Source organism: Furipterus horrens, unplaced genomic scaffold (genome assembly GCF_987537825.1).
Source record: "Furipterus horrens unplaced genomic scaffold, mFurHor1.1.pri manual_scaffold_9, whole genome shotgun sequence".
NCBI lineage: Eukaryota > Metazoa > Chordata > Mammalia > Chiroptera > Furipteridae > Furipterus > Furipterus horrens.
The window spans coordinates 25,630,301-25,656,279 of record NW_028327179.1 but is presented as its reverse complement, the minus strand read 5'-3'; the positions used below and the strand labels follow the sequence as shown (position 1 = coordinate 25,656,279).

Sequence of the window (25,979 nt, the reverse complement as noted above, 5' to 3'; positions counted from 1 at the left end):
AAAACAAAGTAAAGGGTGGAGTTCCATTTTTAAAAATGAAACAGAAATTTTGGACAGCACATTCTTGGCAATGGAACCTGGACAACATTTATCAGACACAGTAGGGGAAGTTCTAACTGTGCATTATAAAAAGGACAGCCAGATATAAATTGTTACAGAAGTGAAATATGATGAAAAATTTTACCAAACTGTTTAAACTATTTTCTTAAAGAGACTTCCTCCCCTGCCAGAGATCTTGAATAGCTTCCAGATCAGTCATCTGAAAGCAATTCTTCATATAATTGATTAATTTGGCTTCTACTTTGGAAAGTGAACCACCTTTTTCTGTACTTGCTTGCATTTTTGCTTTTATGTCTTCTACAGAACTAGGTATTTTTGGTGTTTTAGGAGTTTTTTCCTGTTTTTTGAAGGCATTTTGACCTTGGTGTTGATGGTTTTCCATTCTGGTTTGATTTTTGTGCATTTTTGACTGGAGTATCTCATATAGATTTCTTTACTGGAGATTTTTCTTCAGCTTCCTCATCCTCAAAATCATCATCATCATTATCTTCATCATCATCATCGTCCTCATCATCATTTTCGTCATCTTCATCAGCAGCGAGTTTTACTTTTTTCTTTGGAAACTTACTACCACATCCAGGGGCAGAACACTTCCCAGACATACTTAGGAGTTTCACACCCTCCTCTTCTTCATCTTCTGACTCTGTATCTTCCTCCACAGTTACTAAGTGCTGTCCACTAAGATGCACAGGCCCTGAACCACACTTCAACTGTAAGACTACAGGTGGTGTTATTTCAAAGCCACCAAGGGAAACCATTGGCTGTACAGACATTTTCAAAGTTGAAAGTGTTACTTTAATGGGACTGCCTTCATAATTCATTGCCTCTGCTTCCACAATGTGCAATTCATCCTTTGTACCAGCCCCTAAACTTACTGTTCATAAGGATAACTGGTGCTCATTTTCATCGTTGTCCACTGTAAAGTGATCATCTTTGTCAGCTGTGAGTTCACAACTGAAAAGATAGTTGGGGCCTCAGAGGGCTCATGTCATGTCCATCGAATCTTCCATGGATGGTAGCACACACTTAAGTGGGAGAGAAGGTGGATGGACATAAACAACTTCTGTTCTGCAGAACAGACCCGCAGGACAGAATTGCACCAGGCCCTCATTACAATTTTAAAGTTGCTCCTTATAAAGTTTAGCTACAAGAGCCCTTATCTACATTATCTCATCTCAGATTTTTAAAATGTTTTATAGAGAAATATCTTAATAACTGTGAAAGGTCTGGGATTTTAACTCTCTCCCAAGTAAACAAATTAGCCTAATAGAGTTTCACAGATGCTAGCAGAAGACTGAGCCTGCTGGGTCAGAGACAAAGAACTTTGTTACTCATGGTTTGGCAAGCAGCATGAATATCATGCCCACATCAGTCCTCCCACCCCTACGTACCTTAAGGACAATACGCAGGGGCCCAGACCTATGCTGCATACCAGTGCACAGTGGATTTGTGTCATCGAATTTAGGAAACCCCAAACCTTTTATAATGAACTAGCAGCAAACCTGCCTTTTGTCCTGGAGAGACATATTATCTTGATTGTAGGGACAGCAAACAAATCTTCCCTTTGCCAGAGAAGGAAAGACTATCTCTCTGTCTTCTCAGGTTGTTTTTTAGAATTTGAAAACAAAAATAAAGCTGTCAGCGCCTCTGCTTTCAACAGTTACAGATCCATGGAGAACTGTCTTCTAGAAAAAAAAAAATAATAAAGACAATGACAATGACCAGATTTAAGCAAACACAGACTCTATGAAGAAAGAAGTGAAAATATCAGATGAAGCAACTCCTATTCTCTTTGCCCTCCCCACCAATCTTCAGCCAGTGACCAAAGAAAAGAGCAAGGGCTGTTTTAATGATGTTTAAGGAAAAAGCAAATTGTTTGTCTAGCCAAAGTGAACAGAAACATCTAGTAATTGTCCAATGACTTCAGGTTAAAGAGTCAGTTAAGATGTGCTACAGTTCATTCGGTAGGTAACCCTGTTCCTCATGCCTCGATCTCTGACTATCTATGGGACAGGGATTTGAAAGTGGTGCTGAGACTAAGATATCTGTCAGGAACTTCAGTAGAGCAGGCTGGCAAATATGTGGTTAGGTAACCAATGCGGGCACTCAGAGAAACAAAGCATTTCAGAAGAGGGCCCTGTCATTTCTTTCTGTTTTATGCTGATTTTTCCTTTTGTTGTTCTCCTTCTCTAGCACTTACTATAGGACCAACATGGTATTAAGTTTTAAGATAGATAGATAAGTTATAAATCTATTAACTTAACTTTTAAGATATATATACCAAAAGGGTAGATTCTGGCATCATTCTTTCATAGAAGAGGAAATGAGACATTAAAAAATTAAGGATCTTCTCCAAAGTCACATAGCTAGTAAATGCATTGTCAGGATTCGAATGTAGAAAGTTTAGCTCTAAAGTCCATGCTCATTGTCACTACATGTCACCTCTCAATGTCAGCACTCTGTTGTGTGATTTCCATAACTTTCTCCATACCATAAAAGCATAGTCATCCATGTAGGGATTTGGGAAATTTTTGATTAGTGTTTGTTTCCTAAAATTGAGACAATTATACTTCTTATATTTTATTAATCTTTTGACTTGAAAATCTTCCCAAGTTCACTGACAAAGACCCAATTTACACTTTTTAATGAAACACAGTATTTTATTGCAAGCATGTGCCATAATCTACTCAACCATTACTCTATTCATGGGCATTCACCTTATTTCCAGCTTGTTCTCACTGCAGATATTCCAGCAGTAAACTCCTTGCATATAAATCTTTATGGACCCATGCTTTTATGTCTATGGGCTTGATTCCCATGAGTAGGTCTGCTCATTACAAGGTATCTGTATCTCTATATTTAATAGACAATGCAGATTGCATTTTGAATTGCATTTCATTAGCAAAGTATAAGAGCGCCCAGTCTCCACATCCCCAGCAGAGGAGATGGAATTTTTCCCTTTAAATGGCGCCAATCTGATGACGAAAAAGTGGTTCCTCACTGTCACGCTAAGTTGCTTTTACTGAGTAGTAAACTTAAGATTCTTAAGAAACGTGATTGACCTTTTGGATCTGTTCGTCTATCAATTACAGAGTTAAATCTATTTTCACATTTTCAATAGGGTTGTTTTTAAAGTTGGGTTTAAATTGTTAAAGTGCACATTTTTAATAGAGTTTCTAAAAAAATTGGGTTGTTTTATTAAATAGCTCTATTTATTTTTAAGTTGGGTTTTGTTTATGATAGATAATAGTACTTTTTCTGTCATTTGCATTTTAATTTTTCCCAAATCTATCATTTCTATTGAATTTATTTACAGGAATTTTATACAAAAGGTTTTAATCTATAAATATTTGAGTATACAGTATTTCTCTTTTATCAATTCTGAGTATCTTATCTCTAAGAAAAGCTCTACAATCTTAAGCTTTTACATGAAGTAATATACATTGTCTCCTAAGATTTTTAATGTTTAAATTTAAGTTTTAATCTATCTGAAGTCTGTTTATATGTAGGACTGAGATAGGCTATTAAACTTATATTCTTCTAAATTGGTAATCAATCGATCCCAAATCCTTTGTTAAGTAAGCCATGCTTTTCTAATTGAATTAAATTTTTATCACGCACTAAATCCTCCTATTTGGTGGAATATATTCTGGACACTGTTCTGTTTCACTGGTCTATCTGTATTTTTCTCTGCCACAAAACATTGCAATGACCAATTGTTGAAAGACTAAATGAGAGGGGAAGAAAATAAGCAGCAATTTGCACAAACCAGTAAAAATAAATGAATTGAAAAAGAGAAACAGCAGTGTAAATAATAAAATTCCATAGAAGTATATACATTGTTAGGCAAAATGTGAACATTTTCTCTCTTTCAAGCTTTGGTACTATTGTCTGCACGGTGTCTAGAATAATTTTTAAATCACCTGGAAAACAACACTAAAGTAATTAAACTATTTTATATCAGTAATAGTAGAGAATGTTTTACAAGAACATGGTTTCTTGCTTTACATAAATATCAGAGCTAATTTGATGAATCTTTGAAACATCAATGTCATATTAAAGCAAAAACATTTTGTTTTTTAGACTGAAGACACTCAGACAATATCATTATTTTTATAATACACCCAAAGTTTTTATAGTTGACATTATGTTATATGAAGAATATTGACATGTGATTATCAACTGACAGTTGATAAAATTTCTGTGATGACAGTATTTAATCTGAGAAATATTCCTAGATGAAAATCAAATAAATGGCAGCTGCTCAGGCCTTTCTACCTCCTCAGCAGTGTGACCTAAGAGATGGATGAGTTTCAACCAATCAGAAAACAATTTAGCCATTAAGACATGCTTTCTCTCTTACTAGTTTGGTCTCTATGGAATAGCTTACATTTTATTTCTGGAGATCTTTTTGGATGTTTGAAATATTATGGTATGTACAGGATGCTTTCATGGATTTGAAGAAGTGGTTTTAACATTACCATCACCATTATTATTATTTTTACACTATTATTTTGGAAACAATACTTTGTTTAGGGTAGAATTATATAAACAATTAAAATACCTATAGAATTCAGGTAGGTATATTTATCTTATGTATACTCATCCTATAACATCTTGTCAATGCCAATGTTATTTAAGTAAAACATTTCAGGAAGCTCAGTTTCTCAAGGATATGTACCTTTATTTTGTAAAATGGTTCATTAACAATATAGAGAAAAGTGGAATAATTGGCATTGCTGTCATTCCTCAGCATCTAGTCCTGATTTCAGTTGGAGGTTAAATTGCCTGATGTCCTCACTTTAATAATTGCCGAGGCTGACTTTTATGAGGCTATCATGAAGAACGCTTCAAGCTTTCAAGGGAATGTCATTTAAAAGACAGAAAATTAGATGTTGATATGCCAAAATGACTGGTAATAATTAATTAAAATGAGTTTCAATTAGTGATTTCTTTAACAACCTACTCCTTTCTTTTAAAATGCCAATAAAGTAATCAATAGGCATTGCTTCAGGCATTATATTATTTATACATATACAAGTAATGATCAACATTATATGCTTCTTGGTCTGTTTAGTTTTTAGTTCTTTGTTTTTTTTCTTTTTTTAACATAAAAGCACCTACTTCATGCAGAGGAGATGCTGTACTTCTATCACCCTAATGGTGTGAAAATGTAATGATGTTTTCCTACAAAGGAAAACCTCATTTCTTTGATGTTGGAGCTTGGCTTCCATTACCACCACCTCAGTAAGCTGAGAAGAAAACACACATTACCCACACTATCAAAGATGCCACGCCTGTGCTGCTGACAAGCACATACTTAATTGCAGTATTTAAAATGATGCCTCTGTTTTTTATTTTCACGATGATAACTCTTTGTTAAAATAATATAAGCAGCACTACCTAAAAACAGCAGATGCAATGTCCTATTACTTTATAGAGGTAGCCACCAAAATAAAGTAGAAATCATAAAGATACTCAGTCTAAATGATGAATCACTATACCCTGTCATCTTTGTGTGTTTACTTCATGGGGAAACATTCAATCTGACATAAACATCTTAAGCCTGTTTGCATAAAGACAAAGCTCCCATTATTCTGAAAAACACAAATTAAACAGAGTCTAAATGATTGCAGACTAAATGTACAAGATACTCTAGTAGATGCTGTAGATGTTGGTACTTTCTCAATTCAATTTAAATGTGGTATTTCAAATTAAAAGGCAGTCTGTGAAAATCACTCTGTCCTAAACATGCAGAGAGAAAAAGAGACAGAGACAGAGACAGAGAGAGGAAGAGAGAGAGAGAGATCATTGCTTGAAAAAAAGAATAACTCATTTACAAGGTTTTTGTGAGTATTAAGTTAGATAATACATGGCAAAGTACCTAGTTCAGTAAAGTATTTTAACATTTTTCAGTTTTAGAGTTAACAAAATTTTGAAAAGTAGAGATCTTGAGGTATATAATATTTTATGAAAGCAGGAAGCGTGGGAGAAATGAAAGGAAAAGGACAGAGAAAGGAGAAGAAAAGAAAATGAGGGAAAGAGATAAATGGCTAAATGTGAGCAAAGAGGACAAGAAGACTGGTTTGGGGCCATGAGGATCTGCTTCAGCGGAAGCCAGATGAGCTTCTTTGACCAGGAACATTTGCACCCCAAAGAGATCTTAGTTTTTATAACAGTGAAGTCTATCAGACCTTTCTGACAGTAACCAAAATATAATTTTTTAATCAAAGAAGTTGAATAAGCCTCCATAGGAGTTCAGCCACTGATGTAGTCAGTGTGCCAGTGCATATCAGAATTCTGAGCATCCTAAATAAATTCTGGCTACAGAAGTCCACATTGCATGAACTTTGATTGGGGTAGTGGGCAGGAATAGAGAAATTTCATCTTCTGTCTCAGGCAGATAGCATATTTTAGACACTGAGGAGATGGAAATAATGGCTTGATTCTGGGAGTTTGCAATGTCTTGTTGAGAATCTAGTGAAAAAGAATAGCCAACATTTCTGGAGTATTCTTCTCTCCTACAGAAATAAACCTTTTGTACAGACAAGCTCCCTAAGACTTCTCAAAACAGCCAATCCATTAACTGGAGCAGTTCTTATCTAAATCAGACATGCCAAATACTTTATGGTCCAAATCTATTCCTATTAGTACTTACTAAGATATTGAAAACATTGCTAATACATATGACTATAAGGAATAAAGTTCTGCTATGCATCAGAGAGGAATAATTTCAGCAGCATGTGGAATTAAATGACCCACCATCTTTTACATTGATATCATCCCAGACCTCTAAAATCACCAAAAGTTCGCATTGGCTAGCCTACAGACATCCAGCCAGTTAACTGACAACTTTTTCCCAAGAAATAAGATGAAGCAAAAAGTATAAAAACATGGACTTATGGATATCTAGACACATGGTAAAGCATCAGGAGAACTTTAGCACATGTTGTCTCTATAACCGAGTCTTCTGTGAGAGCCAGCTATGGTATTCACACAACTTGTCCAAAACATAGGGCATTACTCTTGTGCTGCAAAACTCCTACATAGTCCACCACTTCTTTCATTATCTAAAACAAGTGAAAGTGCATAACGAGGTGGGAAGTGTGTTGCTGAGGTCTGGAAGTCAAAACGGACCTCCTGTTAGGATAGAATAAAAACACTTCTGACCTGCGAAACGTTCTTACCATACCACTTTTAAAGTAAGGTACTGACAGAAATACTCCACCAAAAAGACAAAATATTTCCAGGAAGCGTATCCAATTCAAGAGAGGCAAACAAAATCCTCATTCATGAAAGGAGACCCAAGGATGATACTGTACAACATGTCCAAACAGCATTGCATCCAGGTTCAGACAGCACATAAGATTCCAAGTGAGATGTCCCTAGGAAGAGAAAACTGACAGACTTTCTTTTGAATTTCAATATATTGAGAGAAGATATACACATTCGGGAAAAAATGTAGAATAGAATTAGTGATAAATACAAAGGAAAATAAGCATAAGAAAAACCAAAGCAATAATCTGCTCCAGGTAACAGAAGATTGTGTCAAAGAGAAAATAAAATATAAGGCTAACCTATGAATAACAATTATTTATTATCTAATGTACCCCAGGGAATTGGTTTGAACACAACATGTAACTGCATTAAAAAAGTGCATTATATGGTGAGGTCAGTGGTGGTACCGTGAGAGTGAGCCAAATCTAGATCTTCTGAAGTTATTCATTACTTAGAAAATGATAGCAACCCTTAAAATATTTAAAAAATTGAAACTAGTTACTTATAAGGAGCAAGAAACAGAGGAGGGCAATGCATGAAGAAATTGTTATCATCCACAACAAGCTAAATATGGCTTTTAAATTATTTTGTTACATATAACATTTATAAAAATAACACAAAAAACATTAAAGGAATCCATTTAGGTCTTTTGCAGCCCCATCCAGTTGAACTCCAGACTTGACCGAATAAATTCAGATTCTTATCCTGCCAATAGTCCTTCTGAACTCAAAATACCTAGATCCTTTATTTAGCAGATGACAGCCCTTGATTCTATCCCTGTCTTCAGAGCAAATCAAAACAAAATTTTAAAAGACAGTCTTTTGCCATTATATTGAATTAATTTATTATTTTTTAAATATTTCTTCTTAAGAGTTCACATGTGGAAATAAATTTAAATGTACTAAGATATTTAATATGCTAGGTTTTAATTATTTTCTTTGTCTTATAATAGTCACTGAAAAATATTATAACTGAATTTGAAAACTTTTATATTCTATTATTTTTTGATGTCCATTTACAATTTTATGCATATCCCTACCTTCCCAGTTCTTCAGTGTGGTACGGAAACAATAGAGGTTATTGAGAGCTGTGGGGGAAATAAGATTTAAAATACTCACTTTATAACCTCAATTAATTGCCATACATTTAGTATTTCATTTATGCTGTTTTTGCCTTGTTCTTTTGATTTCATTAATTCATTCACTCAATTAGTTACTGAGGCCCAGTAACTGTGATAACTGTGAGAGACTTTCTGTTTTGACTGGTTAAATAGATTTTGGTTCCTTTTAGTTGAAGACAATGTGTTAGATTTGTTTGGGATTCATTCATACAAAGTTCAATCTATAACAAATTCATAACTCCTCCTTAATCAATAAGCTTTCTCCTCTGCCATTTGGACTTAAACAACATTAATATATAATACAGTATAATATGGGCTAAATGTAATAGGCACTGTTTTATCTAACTTTATTTTCTTAAATAGCCTGCTCTACTAGTCAGATTCAGAGTTAGTAACCATTTTAAACATTGTTTGCAGATCAATTGACAATTAACTATACATAAGCAAAAATTCTGGTATTTCAGAAGGCTATGAAAAGCCACAAGTGAAATATTTTTTTCTGCCATCATTTATTAAATTATAGCCAGTGTTTGTAGATTGCTATTGCTATCATTAAAAATATTAAAAATCCAAATACACATTAGCAACAAAGGTAAGCTGCATGTAAATAAAATTTGAAATGTGATATAAAATATCAATTCTATAGTTTGAAGAAAGCAAGTTTGAGAGATGACAGGAACTTCTACAGGCATTGTTTGTCCTGAAAGAGGAAAAATCAGAAATAAAACTATTTTTGTGGTCGATGAGTGTTCACAACACTCTTTTCTTTTCCTCTGTACTAGGATGATCATTTATCAAGCATGTAACTATAAGATAAGATTAGTGATGTCATATCTTTAGGCTTTATATATCTATTTCCCAAATAGGTGTGATTCACCAAACTTTGGTCATGATTTGGGATCACTAAAGACCCTAAATAACTTCTTAGCAAGAATGTCCCCTCTGCCCTAGTCCAATAGGACCCAAAAGGAGCAAAACTGTAGCAAAAGTCAGATCTTAGAATTGATAAGTACAAATAGCTACTTAAAAGTTCAGAGAAGTCAATAATGTCATTATAAAATTTTATAAATGAATTTCTATTTGCTTTACCTGGGTAGTTGCCTTGATCTTCACTGTTGATGAAACCTGACCTTTCATTCCTAAAAAAAAAAAAAGTCCTTAATGTTATGTCACATAACTATTCTTTTTTTTTTCTCTTATTAATATTTATTTATTTCAGTTATTCCATCTTTAATGTGGAGCTTATTATTTATGAAAAATGTGTACAAAAACATTTTTAAAATTTAATGTGATCTTCTGGATGCAATATTATAAGAGAAGTAAATAATTCTAGTTTATCTCTTTTTTTTTTTTTTTTTTTTTTTTAATGGGCAAGGGACCTGAACAAACACTTCTCCAAAGAGGACATACAGAAGGTCCATAGACACATGAAAAAATGCTCAACATCATTAGCCATCAGGGAGATGCAAATAAAAACCACAATGAGATACCATTTTACACCAGTCAGAATGGCCATCATCAACAAATCAACAAGCAACAAGTGCTGGCGAGGATGTGGAGAAATGGGAACCCTACTGCACTGTTGGTGGGAATGCAGACTGGTGCAGCCACTATGGAGAACAGTATGGAATTACCTCAAAAGATTAAAAATGGAACTGCCTTTTGAACCAGCGATTCCACTGCTAGGATTATACCCGAAGAATCTTGAAACACCAGTTCAAAAGAACTTATGCACTCCTATGTTCATTGCAGCACTGTTTACAATAGCTAAGTGCTGGAAACAACCTAAGTGCCCATCTGTAGATGAGTGGATCAAAAAACTGTGGTACATTTACACAATGGAATACTATGCAGCAGAAAGAAAGAAGGAACTCCTGCCATTTGCAACAACATGGATGGAACTAGAGAGAATTATGCTTAGTGAAATAAGCCAGGCAAAGAAAGAAAAATACCATATGATATCACCTAATACAGGAAACTAAAGAACAACACAAACAAAGGAACTAAATAGAACAAAGAGCAGAATAGCAGTCAATAGGGGGGAGGGGAGAGGGAGAGAAGGGGGATAAGTAAGGGAAGGGATTAGTCAAAGAACCTGTATAAAAGACTCATGGACATGGACAACGGGGAGGGATATGATTGCGGGAGAGGGGGTGGGTTGGGTGGGGGAGAGAAATTAGGGGGAAAGGGGACAACTGTAATTGAAAAACCAAAACATAACTATTCTTTATGCATTTATTTTCAACAATATACTGAGCCAGACACTGTGGGAAACCCATATTATTAAGCATTTTTCATTATTTTTATGTGAAATTTGACCCAAATTTCCTTCCTTATTTGTATAAAACTCTTTTGATATCTCACTTGAAAGAAAGAAGATAATGATGCAGTAAAGTAGAATCCCTTTTCTACAATAAATAAGCTAGAGACTAGCATCCTTTGTTTATGTTTTATGATGTGCAGAGAAATTAAATATAATTATTTCATTTGCAAACTGACTCAAATAAAATATACAATATTATTCCTTACATAAATAGTATGAAATGCTTTGAAATAATAAGAGCTAATTGGCCAGGATTTGATAAGAATGCCTCTAAGTTAACAAAGAGGAGATAATGATCCCTACACAAAAAGCTCTCAGGATGCTTAAAATTCAAGCTATTGAGGATGCCATTCCTGCCTCACCCTGATAATGTTCTTAAAACAGCTCCTTTTCATTTGTTAAGATATGATACTGGTATGTGCCCTTTAAATTGGCTTCATTGAAATCCATTTGCCTCAAAAATGACTCAATATCAGAAAATCTATTAATATTCCACACCATATTAATAGGCTAAAAGAGAGTAAAGTATGTCTATTTCAAGAGATGTCAATAAAAGCACCTGAAAAACTTCACCATTCACATAAGAAAGTCCACCTTTGTTATCATTATTTGGTGTTCCTATTAAACTATCAGTCAATGAAAGGAAAGAAAGAAAGAAGTATATATTGAAAAGAAAGCAATGACTTGCAGATGAAATTTTATATACCTGGAAAACTCTACGAAATCAATATAAAATTATAACAAATAATAATGAAACTCAGTAATGTGTCTGCTGATAAAATTAGTACTCAAAATCAATCATTTTACTATTTATAATCAATATGAATAGAAAACATAATGGCATGAACAACAGTGCAGTGATTGCTGGGGTGCAGAGGGGTACAAGAGGACTCAATGGTAATAGAAAAAATATATAATAAACATTAAGTCAAAAAACAGAAAAAATATATAATGGAAGAAAAATTCTTATTTACAGTAGCAAAAAAGATAAAATGTTTAAAATAAACTTTTTTAAATGCGAAAAGTTATATAAACAAAATATTTAAAATTTACTGAACTATAAAAGAATTTTATTCTTGGGTAGTAATATTCAAATGAGAAGACTGAATACAACCTAACAGGATTATGTTTGAAACTACAAAATAATATTAAAGTTCATCTAGAAAAATAATGAGTATCCAGAAAAATCTTGAATAAGATTAATAAGGAGTAATTAGTACTATAGTACCAGATATTAAAATTTATCATGAGCCCTAGCTGGTGTGGCTCAATTGGTTGGAGAACTGTCCTGTAAACTAAAGGATCATGGTTTTTTATTCCCTGTCAGGACACATGCCTGGGTTTCAGGTTCAGTCCCCCATAGGGGCACATACAAGAGGCAACCAATCGATGTTTCCCTATCACATCAATGATTCTCTCCTTCTATGTCTCCTTCCCTTCCCTTCTCTCTAAAATCAATTAGTATTCCTTAGGTGAGAATAAAAAAATACACACACACACACAAGTACACACACACACGCATACATATCTATAAAATGAAGCTACAGTAATTTAATTATGTTGGCAATAGAAAATATAAGAAAAAAATAAATTGGACAGAATACATATCAAAAGTAATATGAATATATAGTTACCTAAAAGGTAGTTTTTCAATTAATAGGAAGAAAGGGAATTATTCAATAAATTATCTTGAGACAACAGGTTAGCTTTTTGGAAACCATAAATGTATATTTCTTTTGTATTTCATTCAACAAAATAGCATCCAAGAACATAATACAATGTAAAAAGAGTAAATAAAAATATGTGAAAGAAACTGAAGGCACAAATAAGTGAAAAGATATTCCATGTTCATTAATTGGAAGAAATAATATTGTTAAAATGTTCGTACTACCCAAAGCAATCTATAGTTTCAACACGATCCTTAGCAAAATTTCAAGAGCATTTTTCACAGGAATGAAACAAATAATTCTAAACTTTGTATGGAGCCACAAAAAAGCAATTTTAAGAAGAGAAATTGAATAGCCAAATCAATTCTGAGAAATAAAAATAAACCTGGAGGCTTCACACTCCCTGACTCCAAACTATATTACAAAGCTATAGTCATCAAAACAATATAATGCTAGTTAAAAACAAACACATAGATCAATGGAAGAGAATAGAGAGCCAAGAAATAAACCCATGTATATATGGTCAATTAATTTATGACAAAAAAAGGCAAGAATATACAATAAGGGGAAAACCGTCTATTCAATAAATTATATTGGGAAAACTGGACAGCCATATGCAAAAAGAATGAAATTAGACTATTATACTACACACAAAAATCACCTCAAAATGGATTAAAGACCAGAATGTAAGACCTAAAACCATAAAACTTCTCAAAGAAAATGTAGGTAGTAAGCTCACTGACATCAGTCTTAACAATTTTTTTCTGGATTTAACACCAAAAGCAAAAATTTACAAGTGGGATGACATCAAACTAAAGATTCTGAAGAGCAAAAGAAATCATCATGAAAAGGATAATGCAACCTACTGAATGGAAGAAAATATTTGCAAGTCATGTCTTATAAGGGATTGATAAAGTATATAAAGAATTTATCCAGCTCAAAAGTAAAAATTTCAATTAAAAAATGGGCAGGGAAATTGAATAGACATTTTTCCAAGGAAAACATACAGATGGCAACAACGACATGTAAAGATGCTCAATATCAAAATCATCAGGGAAATGCAAAACAAAACCACCTCACACCTGTTTGAATGTTTATTGTCAAAAAGACAAAAAATAACAAGTGTTGGTGAGGTTATGGAGAAATGGGAACCCTGTACATTGTTGGTAGAAATGAAAACTGGTACAGCCATTATAGAAAATGGTCTGGAGATTTCTAAAAGATCTTAAAAATTGAACACCATATGATCCAGAAATTCCAATCTGGGTATTTATCTGAAGAAAATGAAAATACTAATTTAAAAATATAAATGCACCCCCATGTTCATTGCAACATTAATCACAATTAATTATAATAACCAAGATATGGAAATAGCATAAATGTCCACCAAGGGTGAATGGATATAGAAGATGTTGTCGTCGGCAGCCGTCCGTCTCGAGAGACGATGGTGTAGCTTCTTAAGAGTCTATCTGCACCGCCGAGAATGGCCGTGCAGTCCGACTCGGGAGTGACACACATATACTTACAATGGAATACCATATAGCCATTAAAAAGAATAAAATTTTGCCATTTGCAACATGGATTGACCTTGAGGACATTTTATTGAGTGAACTATAATAGAAGAAGACAAATAGTGTGTAATCTCACTTGTAGGTGGAATCTAAGAAACAAAACAAACAAAAACCAATCTCATAGATACAGACAACAGATTGGTGGTTGTCAGAAGAGGGGTATGGGACATGGGCAAAATGGGTGAAGGGAGTCAAAGGTACAAATTCATGAGGATGTAATGTACAGTATGGTGACTAATACAGTATTGCATATTTGAAAGTTGTTAAGAGACCTTAAAATTCCTCCTCACAATAAAAAAAAATCATATCTATGTAAGAAGATGGATGTTAACTAGACTTATTGTGATGATCATTTCACAATGTATATAAATATCAAATTGTTACATTGTACACCTAAAACTAATACAATGTTATGTGTCAATTTTAATTATACCTCAATAAAAATAATAACATAATAATTAAAAATACATATTGGTTGCATTTTGGTGTAAAGTAGGCACTTGTAAACAGGAAATAAAATTGAGAAGCTATGAAGAAATGGATTGATAAATTTTGATAAATTCTACATTTTAGTATAGTGACAAATCTCATAAAGTCATAGGAAAAATTAGGGGAAATTTTTTAATGCATATGACAAAAACTATTATTATTAATTTAAAACAATCCATAAGAATTAATGAGGCATGAAGAAGTAATGAAACTAAACTAAAATAAAATAAACAAATAGGACAACAAACATAAAAAAGCAATACACTGGTAGGGGTAGGAAGAAGGTCATAAAAAATGTTTGATCTTCTAATTTGAAAAAGCAAATTAAAACTACAATGAGATACTGTTTTTCATCTATCCCATTAAATAACTGAAAAGTTAGAATTAGATGAAAATGGAAATTAAAAAAAAAACAAAATCTATACATAATTGTGACTAAAAAAAAGTTGCAAATGAACATGTGCAGTATAATCCCATATGATTAAAATTATTTATGTGTTTTCATAGAGAAAGGATGTTCTCAAAAAATTAACAGCTATTACTTGTGGAAAATGGAAGTATTTTTATTTTTATTTTCTTTTTTATAGCTGTGTATATTTCTTAAATGTTCTATATTAGTAAATTATATATTTAATTACAAAAATGTGGTAGCAGTAAGCTTTTAAGCATGTGGTTTGCTCTAGCAATAATGAAAAAATATTTGATCAGAAACTATAACATAAAACTACTAAATCATAAAAGAAATTTTATGAATATATTTCTAAAATATATGGAAATTCAAGAACTAAGATTGGAAGCCTATACTTCTCACCCCCCCAAAATATATATAAATAAATCTCCAAATTTGAAATGGTATTTATTCTACCAGAGGCCTTTTCTTAATTGTAATTTCATCTGGGCCTAAATTTCCCAAAGAAACAATGGCTCTACTCAAGGATCATGTAAATTCTAGATAGAGAGTAAAAGACAAATACACAAGTAGTTATTTTATAGGGTAAGGCACAATATATATGCCACTGGAGGGGTGAAAACAGCAAACTTGTTAATTTTAGGGAATATCATATTCTGGGGCATCAAGAGCCAGAGAAAGAACAGGAAATCTCATGGAGGATGAAGCATTTCATAGAACTTGAATAGTTTTCAACCTTTCTTTCTCGCGCTGAAGCTTCACGAAGCTTTGGGGATTCCTGATGTGGTGAAGTTCTTTTCTTGTCTGGGGAAGTATGCAGGGTCATTATCTTAGTCAATAAGAACTATGAGACATGCAGATTTCCTAGGGAGAAAGTTACTTACAGATGTCTCATCCCATAATTCAACTCATTGCATCATCATTACAATAAAACTTCTAAAATAAACAAAAGAAGGTCAATAAATACTGTTCTTCTTGCTGTTGAGATTTTATAACTCATTTAAAAGGTTAACAAAATGTAAAAAAAGTTTCACTATTCATAGTTTAAAACACATTCCAATTTGCTACACAGTACAAATTTTCAAAAAATTATTCTCAGTTCCACCAAACCCATATCATTTTAGAAGTTTTCTAAAAATATTTATATTAATCTATCTCTAAGAGTTCCTATCATTATTTCAATCTGAGAAAAGGAAGATAAAATAAATATCCAAATGAGAATGAGAATTTATTCACATTCTATTATTCTCAGCCTTAATTTTCCATTTCCTCTGCCTAACTCTAACTCAAACTTCTACTCTTTTGGAGAATTTTCAAATTATGAGAAAAAAAAGTCAATACGAAAGGGCCATTTTAAATGACTGCTTTATTCATACTTTAAACCTTTATTTTAAATAGTATTTCTAATCAGAATATAGACCAATCCACTAAAGGAACTAAAAAATACATACTATAGATTCTCAAGAGAGGCAAAAAAAACATAACTCTAGAATTCGACTCTTCTGCTCCATTTCCATCTGACCTGTGTAAACAAGACCTAGTTAGGAAAAAACGTTTGAAACTAGGAAAAATGAAAATGCTCCCCAAAAGTCAGTTCCAGCGACCAAAAGTGAGGGGATCTCTGGTGTGCAGGTTCCTTTGGTAAAAAGCTCGAATTAACTTTCTGACTTCATACTTGGAAAAGAAACACAAAATCATGCATCTGTCTGTAATCTCAACATTTAGCTTCAATGTTCTTTGATGTTGGCCCTCTTAGTTATGCTTTGGATTTCATCCCTCTTCACTTTCTAGGCCTTGGCCTCCCAGGGACAAAAGGCTTATCCCAGTATTTACACACATCAGCAGCACTAACTCTTACCCAAACAAAGATTTAAAGGGATTGAATAGTCATTTTTTAAGACTCTGGCTCTTTGGAAGCTCTAATTTTAGAAAACCCAGTTGTAAATAACATTTAAGATAGTATTAATAGACATGTATTTCACTGATTACAAATGTGACCATGACAAAACATTCATTTTCTCTTTCAAAAAAAAAGGGTAAATCTCATTGGAAAAGCAGACTATGAATGCCTCCCAACTTTATATACCCAAATATATTAGACAGGAATCAAGTCTATTAGACATCAAAGGCTGACAGTCAAGACTGAGGTCAAAGGACACAGTAGAAATTTACTCCAACAACCAGCAATATTGTCTTTCCTGTTAGCAGAGTTAGAACAATTAAGACTATACCATAAATTCTGTGAAAAGATATGTCGAAAAAAATTAATTCCTAAAATCATTTGGTGTATTAGTCTCAAAGGATTTTCATCAATCAAGTGAATAAATGTATTAAATCTTCATCAGAACCTGCCCTGCTTTGCATTTTACTCTAACTTATTCCACCATCTTTGTTAGATTTGTCCGAAGTAGGTGCTCTCTGTCTGGCCTAAATAGAGCACAGTTTCCTCTCCCTCTGATTGTGCTCTCTGAGTCTGTTTACCTTGGCTGTCTTCCTTAAATATTCCCAACCCAACTATAATTGTTGTAACTACCTCCAATACTTCCTTTTGTCTTGTCCCACCATTTTATAACCAACCCAGAAAAGATATGCCAAACATGACTTCAATTGCCCTCAAAGCCCCGAATGTATTTTTCACAGGCTAATCTTTTCATGTGCCATAACAATAGCTCAGTTGATTTAAAAAATTAAATTTAAGAAATCACTTTTTAGTTGCCTAAAATATTATTAGGAGGTGAAAAACAAAAATGCATTAAGACAGAGTCTTGTCCTCACGGAGTTTAGTGTTTATTTATAGGTAAGACAAAATCAGATGAATAATTACAAAAAAAAATTATAGTAATTGTGTTATTTACAATAGGGACCAAAGAGAATGTCGCTATTAGTTCAATGGGGAGAGAAAGAGAATGCTCTGGATGATGCGGCTGAAGGGAAGATTTAGACCATGTCCTTAACTTTGTTGTATACATTTAAGAGAGGCTATCAGATACAAGTTACCAGATTCTACCTCTGTTTTTAAAAGATTATTCTTAAGCAGACATGAGAAATGGGGAATGAACTAGATGAAGACACACTAGAGTCAAATGCTGGCTATGAAAGGGGAAAAGAGGAGCTGTGATGAGGTTCACAGACTTGCAGTTTTGATGTGATATCATCACGAGTCCAGTAGAGGCAGAATGAGTTGTCTTTCTGTTTAGGACTTTTTAAAAGGAATATCAGTGATGGTTCTCCTTGGCTGTAAAGTTCTTTTTTACTGGCTAAAATTCCTCCAATTAGATTTTTACCTGTATTAAAATTTTTTAATATAAAAATATTTAAAATCTCATAATTTCATATGAACTAGCTCAAATGGACTGTCTACCCATTAATATACCAGGGGAAATTGTTTGTAAAATTCTCTGGGAAAAGAAATGACAAAATGATAAAGGTAGAGGAAGAACCCACTCGGGCATGAACAAGCCCAGATGTCATCCTAAGGTAGTCTTTTGGAGCTACAGAAGACTAGTTTGAGGAAACTTAGGTCCAAAGTTGGGGTGGGGGGGTTATAGGGCCATTCTTAGCAGGGAACAACTTTGATGCTAATCACTCCAATACTGTGCAATGTAAGCTGATTCTTTTTCATGAATAAAAACATCAAGAGCAGTGTTAATAACAACAGTTTTTTGTTTGTTTGTTTGTTTTGTTTTGCTGTCTTAGAAGAATATCCATGGAAAAATGTAAAAAGAAATGCAGACAATTTTTTTTTTGCAGATTACAGAGTAATCTCTTCTATTGTTCTTTAAGCAATACATAGATGGCAGAATTATCTTTGCCCCACACTGAACAATATCCTGGAGTCTATTGAGCAGCAATAGTGATAGATCTAGGGAAACAGTCATATTCACAATCTCTCAAGAATGGCTCAGAGCAAATTTACAAAAGTAACTTTAAAATATTGCTAATGTCCAGCTCTGTGTGCCACTCATTTAAACTTTTTAGTTTTAAGAATTCAGAAACAATGCAAATAATCTTCTAATTTTTTTTTTAAAACACACTGAGCTGCAATCAGCAACTATTTCCTTACTACTAGCAATCTCATCGTCACTACAGAATCATTATCATGATGTCAGGGCATCACAGCAGTCAACAAAATCTCAAAACTATTTACATTTATGCAGTTTCTCTGCCTATTTTCTCCCTTTATTTAAATTCTTGCAGAAGGGCTAAAAACTTAGAGAAAAAATATTTTGGATAAAAATTACAAATTGTAAATTTGAGGGAAGGAGTGTTTTAAAATGCATCCTCTTGGCCCTGGTTGGTGTGGCTCAGTGGATTGAGCAATAGCCTGTGAATCAAAAGGTCACCAGTTCAATTCCCCATCAGGGCACATGCCTGGGTTGCTGGCCAGGTCCCTAGCTGGGGGAGTGCAAGAGGCAACAACACATAGATATTTCTCTCCCTCTACTTCTCCCTCCTTTCCCTTCTCTCTAAAAGTAAATAAAATTTTTAAAAATATATACATCCTCTTGAACATTTATTTCCCTTTCAATATAATGTCATTAAGTAAAATCTGGTTCTTTCCAAATGGTACTGTAGTATTAACAAACTAGAAGTTTAAACATTGGAAGAGTGATTATACAAAAAGCTTCTGACTTAAACATTCCAAGACTACAACTGAAAAGGTGAAAATCTGCACCATGTATTAACCACTAGGCAATGTCCCTGATGCTCTGGATATAATGTAATGTCAATGGGTCATTAGGACAAAAGCTGCTTTCCCAACATTATCCTCTGCTCCTTTCCATCAACCCAAGGCTGGTCTAGCCTTCAAAGTCATGATCATCATCTTTCCCTCCATGAAGCTTTCCCATAGGTCCCTAGCCTCTGCCAAACTTGTCTATATCAAGTAGTTTTTTCAATCAATTTTTTAAATTAATCTTACTCTACATAATTTTAGATTGGTTAGGGCTTGTTTCCTTAACTAGATTATAAGTTTCATTAACCATCAAATGCCAGTCAAGTACTAGATATTTGGCAAATATATATTTGTTTGATTTATTATCTATGTATGATTGTTTCTTCCTTGTCAACCCTGGTATAATCCAGACCTGTTGGGCCATTTAGCTATATTGATAGTTTTCAAACTGCTTCAAAGAAATCCTCAGAAGTTGAAAGGGAAATAAAAGAGAGGGCAGCTTCTTAGGAGCTCCTCACTGCCTTTGGGAAAATAGATATAGTATATAAAGTAATGAAAGTGAACTAAAACAGTAGCAAAGAATTTTGCAGATGAATCCTTGGGAATAGTTAGAATAATCTTGAATTACCTTTAAATCTGAAGATTTCACTGAAGTAGAATATCAATAATATTCATACTTACTAACAAGTGATATGCTTTTCTCCAGTCTACAAGCCTCTGATTGTTACCCTTCTATTACAACACACTTCAGAGGTATTTTATGAAACCCATAGACTTATCTAATGAAGGAAATTAAAATATGGATTTGATATCATTTCATTATTAAATGTCAGCTTGTTTAAATTAAAATAAACAAAGCATAGATTAAAATCTATAGAATTTTTAAGTTCTTACCTAATAATTGTAATTATTTAAGATTACTGTTCCTTTAGGTCTAACAGTTATCATCGACTCTCTTATGCATTTTCTTGATACAAGAAATTCTGTTGCTAGATAGCTTCCAATTGTAGGTAATATTACTGGTTCAAACAGGGAATGTAGCGGCTCTGTCCAGTACAGAGTTTAGAATAGTGTCCTATACGTAGTAAACATTCAATAAAAATGGTGGGCTGGGTGAGGGGGAGCAATGGGGGGAAAATGGGACAACTGTAACTGAAAAACCAAAAAATAAAATAAAAAAAAAAATAGCATGGCAAAAAAAATGGATTTGTTGAATAGATAAAACATTTAATAAGTTAACATCAGAAAATTATTGTTACTAATGTTAATAGCTTCCAACTGTAGATTAGCCATATTCAAAATGCCTCCTTTTAAGTACTTCCTCATAATTGACTCCAGCATATCTCAGACAACCGTACTTCTCCAAGGAAGACTGCATAGTACACTGGAAAACAGCCCGAACCCCATAGTCACAATGAGTACATATGTGGAGTCCAAAACTTGAACTCTAGAAAATTATCAAATATCTCCAATTGATAGACATAGTCTCCTTATTTGCCTTTCAGGGTTGGTGTTCATATTACATAGATAATATATTAAAGTTGACATCATAGAACTTGGCACATATGGCATCAAAAAGTGTTCCATTTTCTTCCTGTCTCTACAACCTACTTTTCTGTATGTCCATTTCATTTCGACCTGGTACCTATAAAATGGTTGTAGAATTTCATCCCAAAGGGCTCTGCTATGGAATGCTCTACTCCTCCACCCCAGCCCACAGCCATGCATCATACCCTTGACACTAACCCCAACAGCATTAGATCTCCTTCACTACACCACCAAAAGAATTTAAAACTCTTAGATTACAAACACCAGAGAATTCTAATCTCTCTAGCTCTTTTATTTACTCAAAACTCCTAAAGGGAGAGCCAAGCATGACAGCACCAGCTTTCAAGTCTTTTATTTAATCAAGGAATGCACTTCTAGAGGTAATAGAAATTTTGATCCAATTAACACTCACTACTCTCTCTAAAACAGACTTTAGAGTTAGAGGCTGAAATTTCCTTCTTTGAGTTTTATTACCTACAAATCAGAGTAATTTGAAACCTTAGTACCATAACTATTTCATTGAACATCTCTTCAAAATCTTAACTAACTTAATTTCAACATAAAGTATTAATTAGCAATTTATGCCTTCTCAATGTCATAAGTGACCTTTATTCGGAGATTCTTAAGGTAATTCTGTGATGTAACAAAATCAAATTTCAGCCTTACATACAGGCCATTATTTTAAATCAGATCCTTTAATAGTGGCTAAATAGACACTTATATTACTTACATTGTAACTTATTTTCCCCAGAGAGTTAAAAAATGTTGTTTCTCTTTTAGCCATTAAGCTTAAAGTTTTCTATAAAGCCAAGTCAATTTGTAGGTTCATCCTGCAGCACAAAGTAGGGAAATAACTGCCTGCCCCCACAACATAACATTTAGTTTCTGTTTTGAAAACAGCTTCCATTTGTCCCAATGAGATCCTCCAACAGCTGCCTTTTCCCCCTGGCTTTGCTTTCCCCCCTGGCTCCCTTTTTGCCTTAGTAGCTTTTATTCTCCAACTCATACTCTACTACTTCCTAACTTATATACTTATCTCTCAATCTCATTCAGTTCATCACTGAGACTATTCTAAAATTATTTTCTCTCCTTGGCACTTCTATCCCAATTACTCTGCGTTCCTAAAAAGAAAACACAGGACTAATTTTCACCAAATTGGAACTACCTTGTATGTATGCTGTAGTTTATAGGATCCCATGCCAGATGCTTCACACAAAGGTATTAAACCACTAAAAATGCTATAATAATATTTACTGATTTTATTTTATTTTTTAATGTGTACTATTTTTAGCATTTCAATGAAAAACTTTCCAGATTCTCCTTCATTCTATCTAGCCCAGAAAACAATAAGAGTCTTTCTGGTTTTCAATAAAACTAGAATGACTTTATATTCCATTCTTATTTAGCTACATGTATAATTTTAAAAAATGACTCCAAAAATGAACTGGATTAGCAGAGCACAAAAAAGTTTCTTGCTGTTCAATATGTCTAGTTCATTAAGGATGTGAAGTTGGTAATTATTTCAAATGCTCTTTTACACAGTTGGATTTTATTCTTCTTAATCACTCAGCCAATATTTATTGAAGATATACAATGTTCTGGACACTTTAGGATTTGAATGATACACTACCTAAGAATCAGAGTAGCTTTTGTTTGTTTAAAGCTGAAAGTCTTATAGTTTTACATACTGTGATTATGAAATGAAGGAAAAGCACAGAGTGACTGAAGAAAGGAGAGCCAGGCGTCCTGGTTTAGACTGGGATGTCAGGGAGGGAAGCCTGAGTGGAATTTATGGGGATCAAATGAGACAGTAGATACAAATGAACAGCCCCAAAATGCTGGATATGTATAATTAAATAGTATCAAACGACCATTTACTGTAGTCAGGAAGGTATAGGAAAGTAGGGAGTTGGTATGGTGAGGGGAGGAGGGCAGAACATGTCTGCTCATGCAGACCCATAGAGTGTCAAGTGGCCGGAAGTGGGGCATTCATCATTACACAAATGCCACTGCATGGAGGTGTTTAAATGCCCTTCCCCTTCATGGGCATGGACAACAGGGTGGTGATGGCAGGGGGAATGGGGTAGAAAGGGGATAAATGGTAATAGAAAAAATAAAATAAAAAACAAAAACAGAAAAAGAAAGAAAGAAATGGAAATAAAATGAAATGAAACCAAATGAAACAAAATAAAATAAAAATAAAATGCCCTCTGCCCCACTACTGGCCACAACAATGCCATAGCCTTTGCTTTTCCTACTACTTATTAGGCGTGATTAACTTGGAGAACAAGTTCCAAAAACAGGAGCCCCTGAGTTTCAGTGGAACTTTCATGGTAGCAAATTGTAGTATTATCAACATGTTTGTCCAATGCTCATGAGGAAAGGATAAAAAACTACATGAGAAGAAAGTTAAAACTCTCCCCGACCCCCACCATGCTGATCCCAGATGTTATTAACTGTCTTAAACTCACCTTTCCTGGATAGTGTTGCAGATGATTATAAGATATGGGATAAACTTGAAGTATGATGTGGAAGATGTTCACTGATAAATTTTAACTAACGTAAGTTTCAGAAAATCGATGTTCATATAGAGAGTCAGTGGACAGAATGAAAAGCATCAGCTCTTGTTTCGTTCAGCAGACTCACATTTGTCACCTTTCCATTGCCCTAAATCTCAGCACACTAGCTAACTACAAATTCATGAGTAGAGGACATAGATGCTATTTTACTAACAAGCCCTCCAGGCACTTGGGATTTTTTGCCAAATTTAAGCAACACTATTACAGAGAAAGCTAGCCACGGTTATACAGCCCTGGACTAACACAGTAAAGTATGCCTTATAAAGCCCAGGAACTTTGTTTCTTGTTTATCCAATGTCTATTAAATACTTTGCTTACAAATCAGTAAGAAAATTTGAACTTCAGATCATGAATTCTGGCATTGATGTATCGGTAAAGTGTTTTGCAGAGATTTAATTTCAACTTATTATTTCATCTAGATATTTACCCTCGTATCAGAATGGTTTCCACAAACAGACTAAATTGCATAAGGATAAACAGGTGCATTCTTCTGAGTACCCCACAACAGTGCCTGCAGTAGCACAGGCTCATGGAATACTTGTTAAACAAACACTCAGGAAACCACATTTAATTACAGAACCAGTTGCTGTCACTTGCATTGTCTCACACATGTTCAAAGTTCCTTGAGGTTCTTAAGAAACCAGTAACCTCACTTTTTAGTTTCATTTTCACAAAATAGTTTACTCTGGGGTCTTTCAAAATTCATGCAGTGAATAGCCTACCTATTTCCATTGCATTCTGAAAAACTCTTTGCCATTTCTCTTCCTTGCTTGTCTAGGACTTCTCCTTATTTTGTTTTACTTTCTTATTCTTAGTAAAGCATGACCAAACAAAGGACAAAATAAGGGCAATGAAACAATTGTGCGATGCTTCTTATTCCACAGCTCTGCTCATCTGCGGCACAAATAGCAGAGTCCATGGTTAATCACTGCACACTCCCGTTCCCAGGGCACTCGTGGAGCTCTCCATATGGCCTGCTCAAAGCAGGGACTCAGACATATATCAAATACAAATTATCCAAAGAAATGTGGGCATATAGTGGAACCAAGTCAGAAGAGAAAAATACCTGTTCAACAAAAACAGAAACCTACTTGATAAACACTCCCCATTTCTGGTTCCCAAGGCAAAGCAGTAATGTGCACACTCTATAGATCTTCATCCTGACATTAACTAGGATAATCTCTCAGACATACTCACCTGGAAGCTTTCATTTCACTCATTCAAGCAAGAGGAAAAAAGTTCCAGGGATTATTTCCCTTTTCTTCTTCCTTAGTGTTTTTAGGCTTTGCAGACCCTGCTGCCTATTCTGGGTGACTCAGTCTTGAAATGTTTTTCCCCAAGTTTCATCCTTAAGCTTTATTCTGACCCCTTTCCTACTACCTTACACAATGTTTTTAGCCTTATGTAGAGTAACCATATAATTATGATCTAAAAGGGCCATGTTTAAAGTGAAAAGAGACTTAAAACAGAAAGAACAGTGCAGTAGCCAACAAAACAGAGATTGTGCTGGGAAAACTGGGAGATATGGTCAACCAGCTTACAGTTTGCTTTTTTGTCAACAGAAAGCTTTTCCCCTAACTTTAAAAGTTAAGTCCAAAAAGTCAATTACATAACCAGAAACTATCTGACTGTAGGTTGATCCTATTTCCCATACATTTCACATTTCTAACAGCAGTCAACCGAGAAAGACATTTAGAGAATAATCAGTTTTCACGAGACGCTTCCAGTAACAAAAAAGCATGGAGAACAAAAAAGTGGGGAAAAAGCTTTTTTGGTGCAACTCTGTGCCAGGTACCATAGCTCTGGAGAGAGGAAAAGCAAGAGATTAATTTCACTTCTTTGATTAATTGAATCTTTTTAACAACCCCATAACTTAGGTGTTAACATTCCCATTTTAAGAAATGGGAAGTCCATACATTGATGGTGAATATATGAATTAATACAACATTTTTGATAAGTCATCTAACAATATCTATTGAAAATTTTGAAGTGCCTACTTTAGGTCCAGCAAACCTACTTTGTGATATGTTTTCTAAAAGTACCTATATATAATAATGTATGTGTAAGGAAGTTTATTACAATATTGTTTTTAGTGGCAAAAAATGAACCAGTTAGAAATCACATCAATAAAAGCATATCACAGCATAATGTGTATAGTATGATCTTCTTTTTGTAAAATATAGATCACGGGTTTTATGAAAAACCAATATATATAATGTATATATGATTTATTTTATTTTACTCATTCAAAAAAGATATT

The 25,979-nt window shown here is 33.9% G+C and overlaps 1 pseudogene; it reads right to left on the bottom strand.

Moving 5' to 3' along the window:
* Positions 1-205: 205 nt before the first annotated feature.
* On the bottom strand, positions 206-1,070 carry LOC150001471 (nucleophosmin-like; annotated as a pseudogene).
* Between the last annotated feature and the right edge of the window lie 24,909 nt (positions 1,071-25,979).